General features: G+C 45.4%; 1 long non-coding RNA gene across 3 annotated transcripts in view; it reads left to right on the top strand.

Annotated features, from left to right (window-relative positions):
* The first annotated feature begins 14,627 nt into the window (after positions 1 to 14,627).
* The window catches only part of LOC144315271 (uncharacterized), a 35,122-nt gene continuing 34,051 nt past the window's right edge, over positions 14,628 to 15,698 (top strand). For all 3 annotated transcript variants that reach the window (XR_013381014.1, XR_013381015.1, XR_013381013.1), the window contains exon 1: positions 14,628 to 14,767. This is a non-coding gene — a long non-coding RNA (uncharacterized LOC144315271). The remainder of the gene's footprint in view (positions 14,768 to 15,698) is intronic.

Below are 15,698 nucleotides of genomic sequence, written 5' to 3' on the forward strand. Positions count from 1 at the left end.
TGCCACCCAGAGGGACCACCGGGTGGAATGAGTGGCCCTCGGTGGCACCCTGTCAGACACCCTTTCTGTCTCTTGCTCCTTCTTTGTTTTCCTATTCGGGTGTCCTCCCCTCCCCCATCATCTCAAGCTCCCAGATAATGGTTTGCCTTTTTCTTCTTTGAACCCCTCCTCTTCTTCCCTCAGCATCACCATAGAGACATTACTTAGCCCACTCCTGGGTCAGTGTTCCCTATTGCTGCCGGGGACCTTGGGGAGGTTGGGGATTCCAGCATCGTTTTGCATCAGAATGCATGCAAATCATTTCCTGGGTGTCTGTCGAGGGATAGTGTATTCCAGTCACGCTTATTGCTCGTCGAGCTATCTTGCGTGTCACTCCCAGTAATACTACTGATTTAAAACATATCAATGTATCGACAAGGTCAGAGAGCAAGGCTGTCCTAAGGTGAGCTGCACATTCCAAAGGGGTGAGCACTAATTGTTCCGGTGATTGTTTATTTATTGGCGACCACATAATTATTCTCTTTGGGGTCGCACAGTCCCCTCCAGGTTGCCACGTCCTTGTGGCCTTGGGATCAGGCCAGGGCAGAACATGGTCACCGACACTCACATTCCCAAAGCAATCAGCCAGAAACCTTCCAGAGAAGGTGGTGGCCTCTGTTACCTGAGGGATGAGGAGTGGTGGGTGGAGAGGCTTGGCTTCCCACCCTGCTTTGGAAGCTCTCCTGGTTTTCTGGAAGGGGTGCAAGTACCAAGCGGGTCCAATGTGTGACCCAAGTGACCCCAAAGGGAAATGGGCAGAGCAGATGCATAGGAGTCTCATCCTGGGAGAGTAGTCCCGGGGCGCTGCATTTACAGGTGTGTGGCCAGAACCTATGTCACACCCTCCGAGTTTGGGAAGCACCCCACACTCCACAATCGCACAGCCAGTGACAGGCCCTGCGAGGCACCGCAGGGGCACGTCCAAAGCAGACGCATTTGACTTCTGCATGTCCAGCCACAGAAAACAGATAAGAGGCTCTGCTCCTGATTGGCAGGCAGGCATTTCCTGGCCGCGCAACTGAGGTCACCTTCGGGGACCCACGGGTCTCCTCGGAATCGGGGACGACGAGGCACCTGTGGCTGGTCTGCTGCAGCTACCCCTGGGGGCAGCTTCGTCTGCGATGTTTCAGGTGGACCCACACCTGCAAGGGGCTGCGCAAAACTGCAAACCCAGGGGACCCGTGCAGCCCAGGGCTGGCACTGGGGTGACGTTAGTTTGCACTCTGGTCTCCAAGGCTGGCGGTTGTCCCCGGGAGGGGGAAGAGCAGGTGCCCGGAGACGGCTGAGTGCGGGAGAAACAGGTTTCCACCAAAGTGATTTCGTCCAATGTTTTTCTCTATTTCCTTATACATTTTTAAAACAGATTTATTGCTAGCAAAAGTGCTGGCTGGACAAAGCGCTCTCATGCTGTGCGTTTGCTTTTGCTTTGGAAGGGTTTTAAACCTCTCTAGGTGTTTTCTCTCTCTGACACAGGCTGGCAGAGAAACCTAGCCGTCTGGATTCCCAGTTCACTGCGGCAAAGGCTTCGCTGCCTCCCCGCCTGGCCAGCTCCAGGCCTGCCGGGCCCCACACTGCGGGCCGCACAGCACCAGATGGAGAGAGGGAAGGCCGGCCCGGCGAGAATCCTCTCGAAAAGCAGCAGACTGCCCAGGGAGGAGAAGGATGGTGCTGGACCAGTTGGACAAGAGCCCAGCTCTGCGCAGCTCCCTCCAGCCCCCCATGCAGGGGCTGGGGGTGGGGGGAGAACAAAACCACAAATGAGAACACTAGGGGGCCACGAGCCAGCTGGAGACAAAGGGGTGTGAGCCTCGGGGTGGGGGCTGTGAGACAAGGAAGGCTCTGACGGGATGTTCAGAAGTCTGGCCTGCTGGTGGACAGCTGCCGCCCGAGCTCCAGGCCCGGATCATTGTCACAAGTCCAGCAAGCTGAGCCGTCTGCCTCAGCCCAGGACCCAGGAAGACTGATGAGACCAGGAAAGGCCTCGGGCCTCCTCCCGCCTCCCCCATCTTTTAGCTTTTCCTGTCCACTCTGGGTGATTTAGTGAGGAGAGCCAAGACCCCCTCCCCCCCAAGGCAACTGGCAGCCGCAGGAGGAGGAAAGGGCTGAAGGGAGGGAAGGCAGGAGGGAGAAGGAGGAGGGGAAGGAGGAGGGGGAGTGGGAAAAGAGGGAGGGGGAGGAGGAAGGGGAGGAAAAGTGGGAAGGAGGGAGGGGAGAGGGGAGGAACAGGAAGGAGGAGGAGGGAGAGGGAGAAAGAGCAGGTTTAGAGATTCAGTGGGTTTCAGAGCAGAGGCTGCTTCTCATCATCCCGAGAGACACTGTCTCTCGGCAGGAAGCTGAATTGGTCTTTCTGGAGGGTTTCAGGCTCTCCAAATTTCAGAACACCAAACAGAAATGGAAATCCACAGCAGGAGGCTGGCCTCAGTCCGGCTGTCCCTATCCTGTTGTGCAGGCCACTCGCTTCTTCCCATTCTGGGTCAGAAAATCATCCCTGCTTGTGTTCTGACCGAACTTCTCATCCTGGAACATCAGAGAGCTTCTCTCCTCTGCCTATTACTGCACAACGCAGAAGATTAAAGACTTCATCCTCCTCCACCCCCACTCAGAAACAAGAGCAACATGATGTGCCATTTAGTCATTTCTTTGCATTAACTGATGATCGTCTGTTGAGCTGACTTGAGGTTTTCCAAGGCATTTTCCTTCCTGGGTAAAGATGGACAGGACTGGGTCCTGGTGTGCGGAGGAGAGAGAAGGTTAGGTTCTTTGAAGGTTATTATGCAACACACACACGCACATAATTCATGTCTGTATATACACACAACATACGAACATAGACATGCATGTGTATACTATACACAGATAGATACATAGATGTGCACAAATTTATACGGACACATATACGCTTTTATCTATGTTTAAATGACATTTATACAACATTTAAAATATCTGCATACTGCTTTATATTTCAAAAAAGTATTCCCATATCTAGTGTCACATTTGATGCGATTCGTATGACACCGTTGACGGATATGTAACAACAGAATCCTAGTTTTACAGAGGAAATTCAAGTTCAGGGGGGTTGTAATGTGTATAAAGTCACACAGCTCCTGAGTGGCGTAACTGGAATTCAAACCTAATTTTCTTTTTCAGTACAAGATTTTATGTTCTTTCCTTTACAGGGTTCTGCCTCGTATATTATAAGGTCAAGGAATGCTCGTGAAAGGGGTTCCTTCATCTTTATCAGGTAATGTGCTCGACACGATTTCATCTAATGTAGTTTTTAAAGTAGTTATTTAAAATAGGAATTAGTGTTGTTCAGTATGTAAGTGGTAAAGTCAGGATTTGAACCACGATCTGGATGACTCTAGAGCCACACTCTTTCCATTACTGCAGAGAATGGACAAGATGACTTCTTGCGGGCCAGTGGGGGGCAGAGTAGTCCAATGGTGAGGCATGAGTTTCCATTGAAACTTTGGGTCTGTTGACCCAAAGTCAACAGTTTATGCCTCAGTTTCCTCAAGCATAATGGGATTAACAATATCTATCCCACCGTGTGCTCTCAGGATTAAATAAAATCAGGTAGGTCTCTAGCATAGTGTCTGAGACATAGTAGGTACTCGACAGATGATGCTTATAAAGCTTCTGTCTATATTCTGTCTATATTGTTGCTTTGGATATGATTCCCTAGTCCTCACTTAGACCAAATAACCCCTACAGATCAGGAAATGTCATCTCAGTAAGAGCAGGACGTGAAGATCCAGAAGAGGGTTTTTGTTTTGATGCTGAAACTAAGGCTCTAAGGCAAGAAGAAGAAATCCTGGACCAGAGAGGTTCTGAGGATTGTTACTGTTGCCTCTCCCTTCTCCACTTAACCAACTTTCTGCCCCAAAGAGTGGGGGACAACACAGAAATACAAGTACACGGAAACCTCCAGTATTGCTCTCCATTCTGGCCAACCCCATGGAGGCCCTGCCAGCCGTGCCCACGTTATCCGCTCTATGCCAGCTTGAGGGGGTCATTCTTCTTGGCTTTACCTTCCTGAATGAAACAAAAGAGAAGAGTAGCTTAAGTTATATATTAGGACAGGGAACATTCCAATATGAACCCTCTTCCCTTCCCAGTCCATCATGATCCGACCTCCACCTTGCCTTTCTGCTCATTGACAGAGTTGTCAAAACCTGTTAGCAATGACGGAACCAATGAGTTTACAGAGTATGGCCTGCACTCCACTTTCTCTTTGGTGCAAATGCCCTATCCCTTGGAAGCTTCAGGCTAACGAGGATCTCTATCCCTTCGTTACTTTGTATTTTAAATTAAATTCTGCCCTTTCTGTTTTAAACAGAAAATAAAATACCGAATTTGCCCTCCAACTCTTTCTTTTCTCTGACACGTACACATGCTGCATTTCTAGGCTCTTAGTATTGGTGTTTTTTTCTTTTTTTTTCTCTGACGCATGTGACATTTTAATAATTCTAACACCAGGGGTGGGAGAAATGAAAAAAGAAACAGCATGACAAAATACGTCTGGGCCATTTTGGAATTAGTGATATTTTTCAGGAGTGATCAATTACATTACTTAACTGGAGAGCTCAGATTATAAAGAGAAATATAATTAGTGGCAAATGTGGTGAGATATATAAAGACAGATAGGCGGGTCAAGGAATGGGAGCTCATCAATTTTTCCAGGTTCCATCAGGAGGGCAGTTGTTTTACTGCAAGACTCCATCCAAGTGATTGGAAAGCAAATGCAAGCACACTCTGAGCATTGCCAGTGCTCAAAGGAAAAAGCATCAGCTGAAAATCAGCGGGTCTGCATCTGGTCTACCATTGATTACCACACAATTCACTTCTCCGGCCCTGTGTCTCAGTTTCCTCCACTGTAGAAGAGGATTAACAATGCCTATCCATCCTGCCTCCCTGGGAGCTGTTGTGGGGCTTAAATAAACTATATGGATGTGGACTTGCTTTGAAAATTAAAAGCCCTATATACATGCAAAGGAGGATTAGGAATATTATCGCTATTTGAGCTGGATCTTGCAGAATAAGTAGGATTTGACTTTCTGGAAACAGATATGGGGGATATCAATTAAAGGATACAGAACAAGCAAGGCTTCGAACCCATAATTAGTGTCCTGTAGCATAGAATATTGAAATAGAAGAGGAAAATATTATAACCAAAACATGGGCTGGAGCCAGAACATGAAGGCTTAGGAGTCTGAGGGTTTTTGTTTTTTTCCCCAAAGCAGGAGCAACTGCTGACAAGTTCTAGTGGGTAATTCCATAATCTAGCCAGGTTTGCAGAAAGATGAAATAGAGAGTGTAGGGTAAAAGGATTTGTTAGGGGGAAGTGGTTAGGCCACTGTGGTAAGAAATAAGGGATGCCGATGCAGGGACATGGGATCTGAGCAAAGAGGCATTGCAGGAGAATTAGTGAGGTGGGATACACAGGGCTGATTGAAAGGCCAGGGAAGAGGCTGGGGAAAAGGGAAAGGAGAAATCAGGCCTCCTTCAAGTATCAGAGTGTGAGTTTCTGGGAGGATGGCCATGCCACAGACAGAAATCTAGAATCCGGGTTGAGGAGCACCTTGGGGTGGGGATGGAGAGCATAGTAAATGCGATTCATCCTGCCAGTGCTGATTTTAAGGTGTTGGTTAGATATGAGTAAAAACTTGCCAGGCTGGAGTTCAGGAGGAGTTAAGGTATTTTAAAATCATCAGGAAAGAGGAAAAGCCATCAGGGTTGAGAAACTCTAGGAAGAAAACAAGAAGAGTCAAGGGGACAGACCCAAGAGTTTCAAGAAGTTTACTGGAAGGTGACGTGGATCTGTCAACCTCACAGCTTGTTACTCTCAAGGACAGTGATGCAGAAGGGAGGCATTTTATCTCCTGGGAGGAGGCAACCTAGGGCCACAGCGGGAGTGAGAATGTTCGCTCAGATGGGTCATCCCTGGTGTGGCACTTGAAGAGGGGAAGGCATCGTGGCCCTGTCAGCAGCCACGGAAGTCATGGTTGGCCAGTCTGGCCTCAGGGAGTCTGGGAGATTCCTCTGCAGCTAGCTAGGAATCACTCTTAAGGATCAATAGCATTTTTGGATTCCCTGTATCCTTATCCAGAAAATTATCTCTTCTCTGAGCATGCAAATGGCCTGTGTGGCAGCTTTGTTCATGGAAAGCTGGATTCTACTTTACTGGAATGTTCTCCACGCTGGCAGCTTGTAGGTATGGAGGAACCATCAGCCTGTAGCGCTCCTTTCCCTGGAACACAGGATCGACACTGTTATAGGAGAAAGGAAATGAATTAGATCAACAGATTGGAAACTACAGCCGGACAACTTCCCATTCCATGGCTGAAAACCCCACCCCCAAATCGGAATGCCGAAAATGGCATCTTTGCTTTGGTATCTCCCTGTGCCTGGGGATGGTTTTTATGGCTTTGTTTATGTGTGTGCATGTGTGCGAGTGTTTGTTTTTGAAATCTCAGACACACATTTTACAGGAAGAGTACTGGCATTTCAGAAGTCATTGATGTTTTGGGTTATTGTATCCTAGAGATGTGGGTCATTGCTGAACAACCTGACATGAGCATTATCAGGCTTGCAAACCTGTTTTCAAGTGAGATGTTCTAAAGCAATATTTATAGCAAAGTTATGACCTCGAGGCATCTAAATGTAATCCATTTTTAAATCTCATTTTTTCCCTCTGAATCCTTCAATCTAATTAGGCTCACATCAGTATATTATTACGGAGAGTAATCATTCCTTTCTTCTAATAACATTCATGGATAATTTTATTTCTCATTTCCAGCCTCCTACTCCTGTGGTGTAATTAGTGTCTTTGGCACCTCGTGATGCTCAGAATGAGTTGCAGCTGCTAATTGCTAATTGAAAAATTAGAAACTCAGTTAGAAAAAGGATCTAATTAAAATGAAATTAGATAAAATCCCTTCAAACCAGCTCCTGTCTCTCTGTCTTTCTCCTTTTTCTTTGTTTTTCTTTTTTCTCCTTCTGCCTTCTTCTTCTACCACAGAACTATTAGCACTTGCAAAATATGTGTGATAACTGAAAGCCAAATACCTTTCCAGTGAGTGCTATCCAGGGGCCTTTAGGAGGGAATTTTGGAGAGTTTATAACAATTGAACTCAACTTCAGAACTTGGACTTTCTCTCTAATTCACGTTCCACCCATGGAGCTCCACCTTACAAATAAGACTTCCTTGCTCTCTTTGGAGGATAAGTGTGTGATGAGCCCTACGTGCTTTTCTTGTGTGTTTGGAAGGGTGAATCATTGCCAGCCTCCTGCCTGTGAGCCTTAGGGAGTCACTCACTTCTTGTCGCAAATCTACCCCACTCTCCCCTCTACTGTATTTTTCCACCCAATGAATGATTATCTAGTAAATTCTCAGCCCTGTAGGAGACACAGAGTGAACCAAGTCCCTTCTGCTTCCAAAGTACTTAGAGTCTGTCCAGAAGGCTGGACTGACAGACATAAAAACAGAACAGGAGAACATATAATCAAATGCAAAATAATGTATCAGACTATATGTGATATTTAACTCAACCCTTCAAGTATTTTTGAGCACTTTCTTACTGTATGCCAGGTACTGTGCTAGAGCCTCGAAATGTAAAATACACACCACATAGTTCCTACTCTTAAGGAGTTCATGTCTGAACACATGTAAGTCAGTGATTTATAGTATCATATGACAAAAGCAATAGTAACAAATGCACAAGTTGTCAAATTAATGTAGAAATACGGATGATGAATTATGGTGGGCTGGACAGAGAGGGCATCAGAGAATACATGGAGGAAGTGATATCCCCATAGGATTTTGAAGGATGAGTAGGAGTCTACTAATGGGACAAGCATTTTAGACAAAGGTGTCATTTCCAGAAAACAGACGCATAAAATAATATGGTGACTTCTGAAACTATAAATAAGCTGGCATTTCTGAAGCCTAAATTGGAAGATATAGAGCAAGAGATGAGACTGGGGAGGTGGGTAGATCACAAAGCATCTTGTGTGCTTTTGCAGTTTAAAGGATAGATAGATTTGAATATTTGGGAGAAATTTTCTTGGACGATATAGGAATTAAATGATGGTAGGATCAATAAAAGTCTTCAGGAGGGGGTTTTGTGGAATGAGAGGAACATTCTAGATTGAACAAAAAGATAGGGGGATCCCTGGGTGGCGCAGCGGTTTGGCGCCTGCCTTTGGCCCAGGGCGCGATCCTGGAGACCCGGGATCGAATCCCACGTCGGGCTCCCGGTGCATGGAGCCTGCTTCTCCCTCTGCCTGTGTCTCTGCCTCTCTCTCTCTCTCTCTCTCTCTGTGGCTATCATAAATAAAAAAAAAAAAAAAAAAAAAAAAAAAGATAGGAAAGACTTTGCATATCCAATATGACTATGAGAGAGAGAGTAGTTTAGAGAGCAGTAGGTAGAGAAAAATCAAGTGAGTTCAGATTATGGTTAAAAATCAGGTAAGGCAGTTTCTTTTAAAAAGCAACAATAAAAATAGGCACTTTCAACTGCATATTTTCCTTTGTAGATATAAGTGGACTCTCCTTTAAGATGTGGATACTGAGTCGCAAAGCTTAAATAATTTATCCGAGATCGCACAGCTAATTTGTGACTTAGAAGAACTGCAACCCCAGTAGGTCTGATTCGGGAAGCCATTCCCTCCACTTTCCACCAGCGCCCCCACCTCAGGCCCTGCCTCAGCCCAGTGTCCACCCCACCACCTCTGCCCTCTGCGCATTCTGAAGGCAGCAATTTGTGCTCCGCACAGCTGCACTCCTCCTCAGTCGCTGGCAGACACGTGGAGAATGGATCCTGGCATTTCTTGACTTGCCAGTCCCTCTCGTTCAGCAAGGGAGGCAGTCACCACCGATTGATCTGCAAGCTGGCACTTAGGGGAGGCCATTCTGTCTTTTAAGAATTCTCAGTCAACAAAAAGCACAGAGATAAATGAGAAAGAGTGGTGAACTAATGGGCCAAGGGAGTATTTCCCTGCATATGCTGTGGAAGGAGAGAGCCGGAAACTGCTAATACCAGGAATTCATTCACCAATAATTTAATGTGTTTGGAAAGCTTATACACGAGTAATCTATTTTCTGCTTTAGGAATACTGTCCAAACAACTCTGAAAACAGAGGTATACATGTTCTGTTCCTCATAACTTATTTTGAGCCCCAAAGATAATGGAATGGCAATTTAAGATAAGACCTGCCTTCAAAAAGTCCTTTTTGATAGCTAACCTATTTTTCATGCTGCAATTCAGCTACCTTCCCTCCAGTTTATCAGAACCAAACCTGAAACTTTTTTTTTTTTTTTAAACCAGCCTATTCTCCTAGAATAATTAAAACGCTCTGGTTTGTGCATGACTCATCACGCTGAGCAGAGTTCAGGTAAATGGGTGTGAAGGATATTAGTGTGTGAGCTTTGGATCGGACCCCTTGGCTTCCCACCTAACTGTGCAAGCTGATAAATCTCCCCATGGTGATGATGATGGCAAAAAAATACTAGTATTTGTAAGGTTTGAGGATAGTTACATGAGATAGTACATGACGTGTTTTAGTGCATGTTTGACACACATGGGTCCTGAGACAAGAGAGTGGGAAGAAAGAAAAGAAGGCTAGAGAAGCACAGAAGGAAGCGATGCTGGCCCTGCTTGTAGCACTCAGCTCTCTGCCCGACAGAGACTAAGCCCTCTGTGCTCACGGCTCGCTCGTAGAACGAAATGTCTAGATCGTGCGGATTCTTTGCCTGATTTGCTTCCTGTCACTTCTAGTCATCCCAACTCCATTGACCCCATGCTCTCTTGGTGGAGTGAGATGTTCCGAGGCATACTGAGAAAGGAGATGACACACTGACAATCTCCGGTTTGTCACTTTGGGAAGAAGATTGAGCAAGAAAGAAAACGGGATTGTGAACTGGTCAAGGGAATCAGCTTGAATGCAATTTTAGGAAGCCACACCAGGGAGGAGGGAGGCTACTCCGGTTGCGGGGGTTCCAGATGCTGGTTCTCCTCGGCTTCTCTGTCCTTGATGCTCTCTTTCCCCTCCCCTCATGAGGTCCCTGGGCCTTGAAGCTTTCTGCTTCCTCATTTTGGGGGAAGAGCCTGATAACTAACTGGATACGATGCAAATAAAAACTATGGGAAAGTTAAATGAAATGACTATTTCCTGGAAAAGAAAGTTAAAGGGAGTGGACGGGGCGGGGGGGGGGGGGGAGGGCTTCTGTATATGCTAATTTACTGAGAGGCAGGTTTTAAAAACAAGCTGTTTGAGAGAGCATGTATGGATCATAAATTATAACACCCTTAAAATTCGGTAGCGATCAGCTCAAGTTTTGGGAAATACATTGAGTAACTTGCCTCTTTTCTAAACGATTCCCTTGCACATCACCTTTTTCCCATTTTCCTCTCCCACAAAGCATCACGGCACATTGACACAAAAATAATTTAGCCTAACATACCAGGGGGAGAAGCATTTTTTCCCACTTCAACCTAAACTGTCTCTCTCCTCAAATAGGCAACTGGGGAATTCTCTACCCTCTTGGACTCTGCGTTTTAAGGGGGAAAACGAGAAAATGCACATCAAGACAGTACGTGAGGCACATCCATATTCAAAGCATGATTCTGTAGGACAGGTCAGTCCTTCTGGGGTTCAGCTCACTTCCACCTCAACATACCCTGCGAACTGTAGCCAAGATGGCAAAGCTATTGCTATTCAGCTTCGCAGCGAAGGGATTTTCAAAGAAAGGTGACTTTGAAGGATTCAAGGTGAAAGTCACTGTCAGCTGACAGAGCTGGCTGTTTGCAGAGAAGGAATTCACTAGGGGATATAAGGAGGGCTGGGGGCTTTACGTCCTCGCTATGGCTAAGCTTCCCATTTCAGAGAAGCAGGTCGTCCTGCTAATTATCTGTCATGTCACCCTGGCTCTCCATAGAAACAGATAATTTCCTTCTCTGGGTTTTTCAAATCCATTTAGAGTTGCAAAAACACCCTTCCCACCCCGTCTTTCAGAGATCCCAGGAACAGGAGTAAAGGTTGTGACCGCTGGAGCAATTTTCTTCAAGGACTTCTGAGTATGTTAATATTTTTGCAGGAAGGCGACTGTGCTAACTTGGTCACCACAATATCTTTAAGTGAATAGATGCTGTTGTATGGTTGCTAGCTACCTGGAGGAGGAGGGATGAAAATAGTAGTAAGGGCAAATTTACTCAAGGGGAATAATACAGTGTATTATGAGACCCAGCTAAATGTCGCACGTAGGATTTTTTGGGCACTCTGACCCAAAAGTGCCAGCACCAAATATTCTAACGATCTAGATTTTATTATGTGCAAACACCTCAAATCACTCTATCACATAATATGAAAGTGATAAGAGGGAAATCAGAATAAAAGGAAATGCAGAGTGATGTCCTCAAGGGAGGCTGGGCTTCCACGAGGTCTAATAAGACTGGTGAATCCACTGAAGTCTAGAGACTGTCCCTCAGCTTTACACGTTCAGATTCACATCGGTCAGTTTCCTGGGGTTCACCAGGGGGACTGGTACTCAGCATCGAGAGTAACGTAAGAATGTTCTATACAACTGCGCTTATCGTGTGTCCTTCATCGTGTTAAGAGATGGCAAAGTCCAGCGCTGAGGAGGGAATGAGCCCTTGGGGAGATGATTGGGTACTATTTTCTCTTTGTAGCTTCAGCATCCAGCCCAGTGCCTCGTCCCTAAATACACTTTGCTGGATGGCAAATGACCACTCAGTGACAGAGTGATTTGCTGGCTGGTTGGGTAGGTGAGTGAGTAGATGGGGGCAGGTGGGTGGAGAGATAAAAACAACAGGCAGAAGAGAAAGAGTGAGGGAAGGGAACTTGGCAATGGTCCCAGCTGGCATTTATTGGACAGCACCATGTGCCCAGCACTGTGTTAAGTGCTTTCACCTGCTTTGATCCCAAAACCCTCACAACAACCCCAGAGAGGGTGTGCTTGCCATTTTATACAAGAAGAAAGTGAGGTTTAAAGGAAGGTAGTTGGCTCAAGGATACCCCAAGAGTATGTGGTAAAGTCAGAATAAATTCACAAGAGACTAGGGCATAAAGAAATTTAAAAAAAGATTTTTAAAATTTATTTAGTTATCATGAAAGAAAAAGAGAGAGAGAGGCAGAGACACAGGCAGAGGGAGAAGCAGGCTCCGCAAGGGGGGCCCAATGTAGGACTCGATCCCAGGACCCCGGGATCACCACCTAAGCCAAAGGCAGATGCTCAAGCACTGAGCCACCCAGGGGTTCCATAAAATAATTTTCCTTAGGACACAATGAAGACTAGAACACCTAAGTTAACACCACCCTTGTATTCTCTGGCAAGCATCGTCTCTCCTGCTGGACAAGCTATGTGGGACGCCAACTGGAATCAGACACATCCTTGGGGAAGTTCACCTCAGAAAGAGGAAACCTCTAACCACAGTTTAAATGTTTAATATTGTCCAGTGCCTCCCTACGTGTTCATGACAGCAGTATAACTACCAGGGATCAAACCTTCATTTAATCCTTCCGAGCACTTTCTTCCCTGGATGATACTCATGTGGAAGGTTCTATTTCCCTATGTTCTGTGCTTCCATTGTTCTTCTTTTAAATTTACACTACCTTGGAAATCAGAGGTCCTTTATGATAATTTTAGATATTTCTACTCTAGCGCATATTGTGTGTAATATCATCAACAGCTCTTCTTGTTTCTCTCATTTTTCAGCCGCTGCTACACATTTCAGTGTCACTTAGCATTAGCCCCAAGTAGGAAGTGAAGTGGCTTGCTCAGCTGGATGGGACCGAGTCTCCCGATTCCAGCCTAGTGCTTTCCTGCTATATTACATCCACAGTTGAGCGAATAAATGTCGTTTCACAGAATCTTACATCCATCAAATTAAACTTGTTTTTAATGAGATACGTCATGATTTTTTAAACGCTCCATGAGTTCGGTGGAACGTGGGATTTCTCAGCTCTTAAGGCTTTAAGTCTGCTTTCTCAGATCTTCCCCAGCCAGGGACCTGCTTCCAGCCTGCGGGCTGCTGGCACTGGTTTATGGAATCTGAGTAGGTTTTTGTCTTGTGCTTTAAGAATTTTGGAAACCCAACCCTAGACCCTAGACCTAGACCTCGCTGCTTACCTGCTGCGAGGTAAGCAGACACAATGTGGACACGTTTCTTAAATCCACATGCCTTTCTAGTACATCTATTTTGACAACAAAATGTCAAGATTCCTAGGTATTCAGGATACCTGTCAATCCCACAGTTAATGGTAAAATTTCCTAGATCTAGAAAGACTTTTCTATATGCAATCTTGCAGGACTTTGAAGGCAACTTGATGACACCAGAAATTCTGGGGAGGTTGAGTGTCTTCTGAGATTTTTTTTCCCCCCAGCGAAGAAGCTAAATGAAGATACGACTACCATGGGGGTGGATAACTGATGGATTACTTTCTGCAAAAAACAGAGAGCTGTTTACAGGAACTTTCTCCCTTCACGGAGTAACAACATTCATTTGTTCCATGACAAATATTAGTAGAAGAAGCCACCCTCCTCCTGTGTGTAGGGACACTCACACACCCCCATGCCCATCCTCACTTACCCCCTCTCCCCAACATGGACCACCAGTGGAAAGCCTGAGAACTAATCAGACTGGCCTTACATGGCTAAATAGGCCTCGTCATTATTTTTCCCATATATTTTTTTCTGTTTCTGGGTAATGTGTCCCATACGCCCTCCAAGTACTTCATTATCTGCTTATTTTCTGTTTGATTCACCCCCTTCCTTAGCTAGCAATTTCACTGGTATAGCTCAAAATTACTTTTAATAGTTTTTTTTTTAACTCATTTTAAAATATTCCCCTTCCCTAATCCCTTCATGCTAGACTTGGCTTTCTCCTAAACTAATCTGTGTGGTAGCAAATTAAGGTCAATATACATTAAATATACCACCAATCAAAGTTTATAATGAGAATCCTTCCATATATTAGTTTTGTTTTAAATTAGGTGGAATGATTGATGGGAGGGATTCAGAGCATTGAGGATGATGGTCTAAATTCTCCCAGCCAAGAATAGGGCGGGCATCACCGAATCCAGATGGTGTATCTTCAGACATTTCTATGTTAGCACAGTCTGCAGTATTGCCTTATAGTGAACTCCTCAACCTCCCTGTGGGCTCAGGATCTTAATGTTTTCAGGACCCTAGGACAAAAGTACCAAATGGAGGCTCACATGCCCAAGCATTTAAACATTCTAACTCAAGTTAACAAACTGTTAACTACGTTCCAAGTGTCTACATTGACAATCATATCTAAGTAATAACCTGAGCACCAGTTGACATTTAGAATTCTTCAACCCGGGATCCCTGGGTGGCGCAGCGGTTTGGCGCCTGCCTTTGGCCCAGGGCGCGATCCTGGAGACCCGGGATCGAATCCCACATCAGGCTCCCGGTGCATGGAGCCTGCTTCTCCCTCTGCCTGTGTCTCTGCCTCTCTCTCTCTCTCTCTGTGACTATCATAAATAAATGAAAGCTAAAAAAAAAAAAAATCTAGAATTCTTCAACCCTTCAGAATTCTGTTCTTGAACAATGAAGAATAAGGGCATGGGAAGGCCTGGCCCCTGAGTTGTGGCCTTCCTTTTTACTTTCCACTGCTGGCTCTGATTTGCACTGCAAAAGGCCCTCATAAGGCTTCATATGAACATCATAGTCTGCACACCCAAGGTCTGTCCTATCTTTACCAGCAAACCTCTCTTCTGTCCTCAATGTGAGGCATGGGTAAACAGAAGACCCGGGGAAGAGGCTTACTTAGATCCTAGAGGTGAACTCCAGGCTGATTGGGTAGGGGAATTCCTGAAGGGGTCTGAGCACTCTGAGTGTGGTCAAGATAGATGGGCTTGGAAGACATGGACACTCTGGGTAGACATCACCTCTTGACTCCATGGGGTGGAGAGCAGTTAGGAGAGTACGACAAAGAGGAACCCTCTAAAGTGTGGGGCCCATAGGCTAGGTCTCTCTTTTGGGGCCAAAGGGTAGCACTGGTGTTGGAAACTCAAGAGAGTTTGGAAGAATTAATGTGAGAAGAATCGGAGCTGACAACAAATTATTACTTTAAGGATATTTTCATCTTATTTTTATGAGGTAGTTTCCATTATTATAAGCAATAACCATTTTTATTAAATTAATAAGCATTAAACACTCTCAAGACTACTCATAAATCATTCAGAGTGCTCTTATTTTAGCTAGATGAAACAATCCACCAACCCCCTAGCATCTATTCCTCCCCTGTACCTGTTCATCCAGCCTGCATTACCACCAACACGTACACACACACAAAATGCATACAGACCTTCAGAGGGGAATTTTAATCTAAATTGAGCCTTGCAAGTACAACTCATCTAGTAAATATTTCTAAGCTCTAAGTGCTCTGCGAAATCCTTATTTCCACCCCTCTTCCTTTGTATAGAGTAAGAACTGAGGTTGAAAGACTGGAAATGATTTGCCTTCATTTGCTTTGCTGACCTTCACATCTCCAGATCTCACTGTGACTGGAAATCAGGATGTTGGGGCCAGCAACAGAGTTAATTCTAGGGAAGGGAAAGTAGCCAGTTGTCCCTTGATCAGTGGCTAATTGGTGTGATCCACTAAGAAATCA

This window comes from Canis aureus, chromosome 6 (genome assembly GCF_053574225.1).
Source record: "Canis aureus isolate CA01 chromosome 6, VMU_Caureus_v.1.0, whole genome shotgun sequence".
Taxonomy (NCBI): domain Eukaryota; kingdom Metazoa; phylum Chordata; class Mammalia; order Carnivora; family Canidae; genus Canis; species Canis aureus.